We start from the raw sequence: 10106 nt of genomic DNA, 5'->3' as shown, positions 1-10106 counted from the left end.
CTCGATGGGCCGAGTGGCCTAATCCTGCTCCTATGGTCAAACCCACACGTTTTTGGAATGTGGGAGGAAACGCACACAGACACAGGGAGAACGTGCAGACTCCACACTGACAGTGACCCAAGCCAGGAATCGAACCCAGGTCCCCGGGGCTGTGAGGCAGCAGCGCTAACCACTGCGCCACCGTGCCAGGAACAAAGGGAGTCGAGAGAGAAGGGGGCAGATTGTGGCAGGGGAGAAATGGGGAGGAGGCTGCCGAGTAGCGGAGGTTTGTTCTCGAGCGAGTAGGTGACTGGGGAAGAAGGACAAAGAGAATGACAGAGAGGGCGATTGCAAAGGCAGCGGACAATTGATCGCCAGCTTGGAGAGAAGATACACAGAGGATTCCCTACAAAAATCCAAAGGGAATAAGGGATTTAAAACTCTGCAAGATGGTAGTGGGAACCTACGAGGGAGTCAAACTCCCAGGTGTATACTCCCAGTATTGTTTATACTGTTAATAATTAATCCTGAGGGAGATTACGAACAACATTATCAAACTTACATGACACAAAGCTTTGTGACCTTAAGTGAACAGCAGGGTGGGACAATGTAGATGGATTGGCTGAAGAAATACAGACAACTTTTGCTGAGGAGACCCACCGATTAATGCAGCAGGCGTTACACCAGAGTGTCAATCCTGAGCGAGGCTGTAAAATATATAAATAACGGGGGCACGACTAATTAGCCATTCAGCCAATGTACACAAGACTTACCGAGAGGCACTGTGGCACACTGGTTAGCACTGCTGCCTCGCAACACCAGGGACCTGGGTTCGATTCTGGCCTCAGGTCACTGTGTGTGTAGAGTTTGCACATTCTCCACGTGTCTGCGTGGGTTCCCTCCGGGTGCTCCGGTTTCCTCCCGCACTCCAAAGATGTGCAGGTTAGGTGGATTGGCCGTGCTAAATTGCCCCTTAGTGTCAGGGGGACTAGCTAAGGTAAAATGCATGGGGTGATGGGGATAGGGCCTGGGTGGGATTGCGGTCGGTGTAGACTTGATGGGCTGAATGGCCTCCTTTAGGATTCTATGAACTGTGTGAAGTTTGCACACTCTCCTCGTGCCTGCGTGGGTTTTCTCCGGGTGCTCCGGTTTCCTCCCACAGTCCAAAGATGTGCGAGTTAGGTTGATTGGCCGTGCTAAAAATTGCCATTTGTGTCCTGAGATGCGTGGATTAGTAGGTAAATATGTAGGGATATGGGGGTAGGGACAGGGTGGGATTGTGGTCGGTGCAGACTCGATGGGCCGAATGGCCTCTTTCTGTGCTGTAGGGTTTCTATGATTCCAGCATGCTGGGGGGTATTTCTGGTGTTCAAATGGCTCTGGTTAGTGGTTATAGACATTCTGCAGCATATCTTTACGAGCAGGGGTGGATTGGAGCTGTGGGGAGATGGAATTACTGTCCTTGCTTTCTCTCCGTCAAATGAGGAATGAAGGTAAGCAGTTTATTCGAGGGGCGGGTCAGTGTGTTTGGAGCAGGGGAACTTTCAAAACTGAGACACACTGACCCACCCCTGGTTGTGCTGAGTTGCACATTCTGGGGATCACAGAATCCCTACCATGCAGAAGGAGGCCATTTGGCCCATCGAGTCTGCACCGACCACAACCCCACCCAGGCCCCTATCCCCATATATTTACCCTGCTCATCCCCTCGACATTAGGGCCAGTTTAGCCAATCAACCTAACCCGCACATCTTTGGAGGAAACCCACACGGGGAGAATGCGTAAACTCCACACAGACAGCGACCCAAGCCGGGAATCGAACCCAGGTCCCTGGCTCTGTGAGACAGCAGTGCTAACCACTGTATCACCGTGCCACCCATGTGGGGGGATGTTAGAGGTTCTCTTATGGGATGTGTACAAATCGCTAGCTGAGCCAGCATTTATTCCAGTTCCAATTCTCCCCTGCGTCTGGTGACATGCTAAGGCAAACTGTTGTCTACGGCTAGTAATTCCCGGAACTTGTCACTAGTCTGTTGCCAGGGGGCTTGTAACTTGAGGGGAGCCACTCCACATCAAGCATGGCTGACCAGGAGTCTCCCGCTCTCACCACCAGCCATTGGCTGTTTGCATCAGTGCCTTTAGCACATGCAAATAGGGGATAGGTGGGACACTGGGTTGATTGTATCTCTGCAACATTCAATACCATCGCCTTCCATTGTTCTGTGGGACAGCTCTTGTGAGGCTCCATGCAATGGTAATGAAGCTAATATTATCTTCATCAATCGCACTTCAGGTAAGGAGGGTTTTTTTCCCATTCATTCATGGAACATGGGCGTCACTGGTTGGCCAGCACTTATTAGCCATCACTCGTTGTCCGAGGGCAGTTGAGAATCCACCACATTGCTGTGGCTCTGGAGTCACATATAGGCCAGACCGGGTAAGGACGGCAGATTTCTTTCCCTAAAGGAGGTTAGTGGGTTTTTCCAACAATGGTTTCATGGTCACCAGTAGATTCTTAACTCCAGATATTTCAAATTGAATTCAAATTCCACCATCTACTGTGGTGGGATTCAAACTTGGGTCCCCCAGAACATTAGCTGAGTTTCTGGATTAATAGACTTGCGGTAGTACCACGAGGCCATTGCCACCCCAATCATAGATCATAGGATCCTACAGTGCAGAAGGAGGCCATTCAACCCATCGAGTCTGCACCGACCACAATCCCACCCAGGTCCGTTCCCCCAACCCCACATATTTTCTCTGCTAAGCCCCCAGACACTGGAGGCAATTTAGCATGGCCAATCCACCTGACCTGTCCAACTTTGGACACTAAGGGGCAATTTAGCATGGCCAATCCACCTAACCTGTACAACTTTGGACACTAAGGGGCAATTTAGCATGGCCAATCCACCTAACCTGTACAACTTTGGACACTAAGGGGCAATTTAGCATGGCCAATCCACCTAACCTGTACAACTTTGGACACGAAGGGGCAATTTAGCATGGCCAATCCACCTAACCTGTACAACTTTGGACACTAAGGGGCAATTTAGCATGGCCAATCCACCTAACCTGTACAACTTTGGACACTAAGGGGCAATTTAGCATGGCCAATCCACCTAACCTGTACAACTTTGGACACTAAGGGGCAATTTAGCATGGCCAATCCACCTAACCTGTACAACTTTGGACACTAAGGGGCAATTTAGCATGGCCAATCCACCTAACCTGTACAACTTTGGACACGAAGGGGCAATTTAGCATGGCCAATCCACCTAACCTGTACAACTTTGGACACTAAGGGGCAATTTAGCATGGCCAATCCACCTAACCTGTACAACTTTGGACACTAAGGGGCAATTTAGCATGGCCAATCCACCTAACCTGTACAACTTTGGACACGAAGGGGCAATTTAGCATGGCCAATCCACCTAACCTGTACAACTTTGGACACTAAGGGGCAATTTAGCATGGCCAGTCCATCTAACCTGCACATCTTTGGACACTAAAGGGCAATTTAGCATGGCCAATCCACCTAACCTGTACAACTTTGGACACGAAGGGGCAATTTAGCATGGCCAATCCACCTAACCTGTACAACTTTGGACACTAAGGGGCAATTTAGCATGGCCAGTCCATCTAACCTGCACATCTTTGGACACTAAAGGGCAATTTAGCATGGCCAATCCACCTAACCTGTACAACTTTGGACATGAAGGGGCAAGTTAGCACGGCCAGTCCACCTAACCTACACATCTTTGGACACTAGAGGGGAATTTAGCATGGCCAATCCACCTAACCTGCACATCTTTGGACACTAGAGGGGAATTTAGCATGGCCAATCCACCTAACCTGCACATCTTTGGACACTAGAGGGGAATTTAGCATGGCCAATCCACCTAAGCTACATATCTTTGGACATTAAAGGGCAATTTAGCATGGCCAATCTCTCTAATCTACACACCTTTGAAGTGTGGGAGGAAACCGGAACACCTAGAGGAAACCCAAGCAGTCATGGGGAGAACGTGCCAACTCCGCACAGACAGTGATTTGAGGCCGGAATCGAACCCGGGTCCCTGGCGCTGTGAGGCAGCAGTGCTAACCCACTGTGTCACCGTGCTGCCTCCAGGTAACTGTCTTCTATTTATGGCTCCTAGCATTGGATTCCCTGACAAGAAGAAATGTTTTCTCCACATCTGGCTGCATCGTGACCTTAAACACCTTGACTGGGTCCTCGTGACGCACATTAGCTCAGAGTCACATAAAGAGAGCTCACAAAATGGGATTAGACCTCTCATTTGGAGCAGTCAGATTAAAGTTTAGGATTTCAGAAAGAGGTTTGAAGGACGAACGGTATTAAGTCAGAAATATGTACAGGATTGAAGGCAGATTGTGATGACAATAAGTCTGAAATTAATAAATATTTTAATAAACAGATCTGCATAATAGATTTACTATTTTAATAAAGGAACAGAAAGATATTTAATAAATCAAGATGCTTCAAGTAATGATTTAATGAACTTTGATGTGAAAAATTATTCCATTAATAAGAAATGATTTGCTAAATTATATCTAAAACTGTTTGACCCATAAAAAAAAGAGGAAAGAGGGTCTTAAAAGAAGAGGGGGAAGTGAGGGCATTAGAGTGAGAATTCAAAGATATAGGGCTCACAGGGAGATACAGATGAAGGCCATTCAGCCCTGCAAGCCTATTCCACCCCTCGATAAGATCATTGTTAATCTGTGACCTGATTCAATTTTATATTATTTACCCCTTCACAGGAGGCAGACCATCACTGGTTAGGCCGCTATTTATCGCTAATTCCTGATTGACCTAGAGGGAGTTGTGGAGAGCCTTCTTCTTGAACCGTTGAGTTGATGAACATACAGATTCAGAGCAAGTGTAAACTGCAACCTGCTCCACCATTCAGTAAAACCATAGCTAATCTGATTGCTCTACACATTCCACCTAGTGCTGATAACCTTTGACCCCCTTGGTGGTCAAGTACAACCCTGATGTCATTTGACCCCTCTGGTAGTCAAGAACAACTCTGATAACCTTTGACCCCCTTGGTAGTCAAGTCCAACCCTTGATGACCTTTGACTCCCTTGGTAGCCAAGAAGTATCCTTGGTAACCTATGACGTCTGCCTGCCCACCCTCCCCCCCCCTCCGGTGGTCAAGAACTATCTCTAATGACCTTTGACATCCATACTGGTCAGAATTCTACCTTAAAATGTTCCAATGACCCTGCCTCCACTGTTCCCTAGGGAAGAGAGTTCCAAGGATTCATGAACATCTAAAATAGAAGAGATCCGTCGGATTTGCCTCTCAAGTGGAAGCTCCTTATTTTTAAATTCGCTCCTAGTTTGACCTTCTACGTGGTGTAGTGACACTCACATTGCTGTTAGGAAGGGAATTCTAGGATTTTGACCCTGTGATGGATCATACAACCAAAAGAAAAAGGAACAGGAGTAGGCCATTCAGCCCTTCGAGCAGATGGTGGCATGCCCAAGGGCACTGCTATTTTTACAATGCCTTTCCAAATCAATCAGTTTTGATAATCCTAGGGCGAGGTGATGGTGTAGTGGGAATGTTGCTGGACTAGTAATCCAGAAGTCCACACGGTGCTTTGAGGAAAAAAGGGTTCAAATCCCACCACGGCACTTAAATTCCATTAATAAAATCAGGAATATAAAGGTAATCTTAGTAATGGCACAGATCTTTGTAAATGCCTACCTGTTTCACTGTTTGGGGCCCGGCTGTATTATCGCTAGACTATTAATCCAGAAACTCAGCTAATGTTCTGGGGACCCGGGTTCGAATCCTGCCCACGGCAAATGGTGAAATTTGAATTCAACAAAAAAAATCTGGAATTCAGAATCTACTGATGACCATGAAACCATTGTCAATTGTTGGAAAAACCGTCTGGTTCACTAATGTCCTTTAGGGAAGGAAATCTGCTGTCCTTACCTGGTCTGGCCTACATGTGACTCCAGAGCCACAGCAATGTGGTTGTCTCTCCATTGCCCTCAGGACAAGGGCAACAAGGGATAAATAATGGCTGAGCTAGCGATGTCCCATGAATGAAGAAAATATAGTGTCCTAGAGTGAAGAAAATCTGCCGTCCTTACCCGGTCTGGCCTACACGTGACTCAGAGCCACAGCAATGTGGTTGACTCTGAGATGCACTCTGAAATAGCCAAGCAAGCCACGTTGATGGGCAATTAGAGATGGGTGACAAATGTTGGCCTTGTTAGCGATGCCTACAGCCCACAAACAAATTTTTAAAATGCAACCATTGACAGATCCTGGCAGTCCACAACACACTGACCGTGTCCAAACTCGCTCATCCGGCATGGGGTCAAGCAGTTGAAATCTGGGTCAGTTAAATTGGCAGCCTTTGTGTTCATTGACCTGAGGAGGGATAGACCATACTCCAATGCTCTTCCAATCGTCCTGCAGACTGGGACTCTAATCTTTCCTCTGTTTGCTGCAGCAGATAGTGGGGGTGAACCAACCAGATTAACTACCTGTATCAGAGCAAAGTAACTGTGGTACTCACCGTGGGCTCAGGGAAGAGCTTAAGCTGACGAGGCTTTAAATAGAGAGAGAGAGTTACTGAGAAAATGTACCTGTGATCAGAACGCTTTAATGTGAACCAAATACATCAACTGCCATTACAGATTGCATCATTGGGACAGGTGCAAATTGTTTAGTATTTAGAACAAAATTAAGAATTTAGTTCAAAACCATTCAATTCCATTCAAATCATTCAAATCAATTCCATTCATTTTAATTCAGTTCAAATCAGTTTGAATCAATTCAATTCACTTCAAAACTCCCAAATCAATTCAATTCAGTTCAAATCATTCAAATCAATTCCATTCATTTTAATTCAGTTCAAATCAGTTTGAATCAATTCAATTTACTTCAAAGCTCCCAAATCAATTCAATTCAGTTCAAATCACCCAAATCAATTCAATTCATTTTAATTCAGTTTGAATCAATTCAATTCACTTCAAAACTCCCAAATCAATTCAATTCAGTTCAAATCACTCAAATCAATTCAATTCATTTTGATTCAGTTCAAATCAGTTTGAATCAATTCAATTCACTTCAAAACTCCCAAATCAATTCAATTCAGTTCAAATCACTCAAATCAATTCAATTCATTTTGATTCAGTTCAAATCAGTTTGAATCAATTCAATTCACTTCAAAACTCCCAAATCAATTCAATTCAGTTCTATTCACTCCAACCAATTCATTTTAATTTAGTTCAAATCAGTTTGAATAAATTCAATTCAGTTCAATCACTCCAATCAATTTAGTTCAGTTCAAATCAATTCAATTCACTTTAAAACTCCCAAATCAATTCAATTCATTTCAACTCTGTTCAAATCATTCAAATCAATTCAATTGAATGGTAAGCGTGTTTGATATTTGTAGAGCAGACTAAGGAAATTTGGCCTGTCCACTACGACTTTCACCAACTTTTACAGATGCACCATAGAAAGCATTCTTTCTGGTTGTATCACAGCTTGGTATGGCTCCTGCTCTGCCCAAAAGTCAAAAAATTAAAAAAGGTCATGAATGTAGCCCAATCCATCACGCAAACCAGCCTCCCATCCATTGATTCTGTCTACACTTCCCACTGACTCGGAAAAGCAGCCAGCGTAATTAAGGATCCCATATACCCCGGACATTTTCTCTTCCACCTTCATTGGTCGGGAAAAAGATATAAAAGTCTGAGGTCACGTACCAACCGACTCAAGAACAGCTTCTTAACTGCTGCCATCAGACTTTTGAATGGACTTATCTTGAATTAAGTTGATCTTTCTCTACACCCTAGCTATGACTGTAACACAATATTCTGCATTCTCTCATTTCCTTCTCTATGAATGGTACACTTTGCCTGTACAGCATGCAAGAAACAATACTTTTCACTGTATACTAATACATGTGACAATAATAAATCAAATCAAAATCAAATTAAATCATTTTAATTCAGTTCAGATTAGTTCAAATCAATTCAACTAGGTTCAAATCGCTTCAATTCAATTGAAATCACTCAAATCAAAGCAATTCATTTCAATTCCATTGAAATCAATTCAAATAAGTTCAAACCAGTTCAATTCTTCAACAACAAACTAAGGGTCATCAATTTAATCAATTTTCTGTGAACTTGAGCTCCTCCAAAACTCTGCTGCCCCATTCTAACCCACACCAAGTCCTAAAACCAAACCGTTTTCACACCAAGTGCTATACCTCACGGACCTGCCTTAATTTTAATGTTTTTATCCTCCTTTTCAAATTCCTTCGTGACCTTGTCCTCTTCCTTTCCCTGCAATCACCTTTATATCATACAGCCCTCCAAGAACTTTGCATCTAATTCTGGCCTCGTGACCATCACCACTTTTGGGAGAGGTATGGCCTAGTTCTATTATCACTAGACTATTAAACCAGAACCTCAGCTATTAAGAATCTACTGATGACCATGAAACCATTGTCGATTGTGGGAAAAACCCATCTGGTTCACTAATTTCCTTTAGGGAAGGAAATCTGCCGTCCTTACCCGGTCTGGCCTACATGTGACTTCAGAGCCACAGCAATATGGTTGACTGTTAACTGCCCTTGGATAACTAGGGATGGGCAATAAATGCTGGCCAACCAGCGTCACTCATGTCCCACAAATGAATAATAAAAAAAAATCCCCCTACCTACACATCTTTGGACACTAAGGGGCAATTTAGCATGGCCAATCCACCTAACCGGCACATCTTTGGACACCAAGGGGCAATTTAGCATGGCCAATCCACCTAACCTACACATCTTTGGACACTAAGGGGCAATTTTCATGGCCAATCCACCTAAACTGCACATCTTTGGACACTAAGAAGCAATTTAACATGGCCAACCCACCTAAGCTACATCCTTGAACACTAAGGGGCAATTTATCATGGTCAATCCACGAACCCGCATATCTTTGGACACTAAGGCACAAGTTAGCAAGGCCAATCCACCTAACCTGCACATCTTTGGATATTATGGGGCACATTAGCATGGCCAATCCACCTAACCTGCATAGTTTGGACTGTGGGAGGAAACCCACAACTCTTTGTAGCTTCATGCACTTTTAGTCTGTTGCTATGATCAAGAGTCAAAGGACCTGAACCCTTCACTTCGCTTTCTCTCCTGCTGAGATTTTCCAGAGTGTTCTGTTCTTGTTTCGGATTCCAGCATCCGTGGTCTTTTTCTTATTTTTATTACCATCCCAGTCATCCAATCAGACCCCTATTTGCATTTTCCTGGTCAAATATGCCTTCAGTCTCCTGCTGCGTTAGGATTCGACGCGATTTAAATTTTTGAATGAATCAAACTCCCCTGTTAGCCAGCAGTGACGGGCCAGAGGCTGATTTGCAGGCAGATGATAGCCATAACATTCAGCAGAAAGTGAAACCCAACGCTCCTCTGAGCTGTCTTGACACTGACTCATTTTCTCACACGCTCAACGCGGTGATATCTAGCGGCTAGTTTAGATGGAAATGTAACTGCACAATTAGGTCTTGTTGTCAACATTTGGTGGAATTTGTACTCACAGGAACGCGTTACATTTTCCACCTTTGTTACTTTTCAGACTCGGATGATGGAAGGACGGCTGCCTTTAGAATCATAGAATCTCTGCAATGCAGAAGGAGGCCATTCAGGCCATCCAGCCCCACACCGATAGCAATCCCACACAGGCCCTAGCAGGACTAGAGGGCACAGCCTCAAGATAAGAGGGGGGGGGGCAATTTAGATTAGAGTTGAGGAGGAACTTCTTCACTCAAAGGGTGGTGTATCCCTGGAATTCTCTGCTCGTTGAAGTGGTGGAGGCTACCTCGCTAAATATATTTAAGACACAGGTAGATAGGTTTCTGATAGACAGGGGAATTAAGGGTTACGGGGAGAAAGCGGGAAAGTGGAACTGATCCACTTCAGATCATCCATGATCTTATTGAATGGCGGGGCAGGCTCGAAGGGCTAGATGGCCTACTCCTGCTTCTATTTCTTATGTTCTTATCCCCGCACTTTGGGTTCATGTCACACTACATGTGACCCCCACCATTTGGCCTGGGCTTGCAAAA

This window comes from Carcharhinus amblyrhynchos, chromosome 32 (assembly GCF_965287045.1).
Source record: "Carcharhinus amblyrhynchos chromosome 32, sCarAmb.v2.hapA, whole genome shotgun sequence".
NCBI lineage: Eukaryota > Metazoa > Chordata > Chondrichthyes > Carcharhiniformes > Carcharhinidae > Carcharhinus > Carcharhinus amblyrhynchos.
The sequence above is the reverse complement of the archived record's forward strand: the minus strand, read 5'-3'. Positions refer to the sequence as shown.